Source organism: Sinocyclocheilus anshuiensis, unplaced genomic scaffold (assembly GCF_001515605.1).
Source record: "Sinocyclocheilus anshuiensis isolate Anshui unplaced genomic scaffold, SAMN03320099.WGS_v1.1 scaffold384, whole genome shotgun sequence".
In the NCBI taxonomy this organism is placed as follows: Eukaryota; Metazoa; Chordata; class Actinopteri; order Cypriniformes; family Cyprinidae; genus Sinocyclocheilus; species Sinocyclocheilus anshuiensis.
This window is the reverse complement of record NW_015558571.1, coordinates 257375-259119: the sequence shown is the minus strand read 5'-3', so window position 1 is coordinate 259119 and position 1745 is coordinate 257375.

The following is a 1745-nucleotide window of genomic DNA, read 5'->3' as shown; positions in this document are numbered from 1 at the left end:
CCCATTTAGCAAAAATCTGAATTTTTCACAGGCAAGCAGCACTCACCTTTTCTTCAGAAAATGTAAAAAAAAAAAAAAATCTAGTTTATATTATTGTCCTGAAAGGCAAACACTGAAATTCAGTAATATGATCAGGTTTGGATGTTACAGATCTGATGTAGTACAACTGTGAATCCATTCACAAAGACAGGTACAAATGAAGTGGTTAAAGTATCAAAATACACATGCTCCGAGGAGCCTGCCACAGTCAATGGAAAGGAAAACAAGCCAAAAGCAGATCACCTTTGCAGAGGGTTCAGTGACTGCAGGGGACCTGCTGCGGCACGGGAACGCTGGCCGTCAGGAGCGCACTGTCAAAAAGCGGTTATCGACTGTCAGCCGCAGCTAAAAATGATTTCAGAAAGCGGGGTTAGAAGTTCAGCACTCTGCTTCTCCCCATCCCTCTCAGATGGCTGGAAGGGGAAGCCCTGTCACCAGGACTGGCCCTGTACTGATTTATTCACCTCTGCACAAACTCCACAAGCCCACCACATCACGATCTGGTCTTTAGTTTTTCTTTACAGACCACCATTACTGACACCCCGGTATCAATGCTGTTTTGAAAACTTCACATCTTCACATAAATATGAAAAAGAGCCTATAGTGCAAAAAACAGCACTGCAGTACTATTAAATATCTTAGTTTTAAAGTGAATTCTTCATTGGCTGATGCTGATATCTAGAGAGCAGGGTGGCCTGACAAGATATGCATTATGCGGTGTAATATACAAACAAAATGTATACCAAATTGGGCTTATTTTACCGAATATTAGCTTAGAATTCATTAAAGATATGAAGAAGAAAAGTTGTTAATTTTGGCAAAGCTAAGTTTTGATTGATATTGGTTATAATTAATGTAAATATACTATAATTAATAGTATATAGGCTGATACCTATAATTAATGTAAATATACTATAATTAATAGTATATAGGCTGATACCTATAATTAATGTAAATATACTATAATTAATAGTATATAGGCTGATACCTATAATTAATGTAAATATACTATAATTTGTAATTTAATAATATATAATAGTCATATGCTGTAGTAAATAACATAATGTATAATATCATTTAAAATATTGTTTACCTGTGAAACAAACTTGCACAATAAGACTTTTTATGTCTTGGAATATTTTTCACTTGTTTTAATCACAAACCTCATTGTATGTACTATTTGTGTTATATTTTCCATTGTGATTGCTTTCTATTTATTTACTCTCTCTCTCTTTTTTTTTTGGACATTAGCTAAATGACTAAACTAAAAAAAACATCTTATCATTTGATTTCTGAGAAATGTTACCATACAGCATCAATCACAATATTACATTTTGGACTACAAAAAAAAATAAAAAATAAAATAATTAAACAGTCCTTAAATAAATAAATAATCAGTTATTATATGATTTATCTAAATATTTATTCATTTATTTATTTGGAAGACCTCTAAACTCAAACTGAACAAATCATTAAATTGTATCCTTAAATATTCAGTGAATTGTCCACATTTTCTTTCTACAGTATATAGCTAACTTTTCAAATGACTTTTTTTGTATAATAACTGCATCTCACTATATATATATATATATATATATATATATATATATATATAATTTCACACATTTCATTGCAAATAATAATAAGGCACTTTTGTTGCATTTCCTTTTACAAATAAATAAATAAACATTTAAAATGTTCTTGCC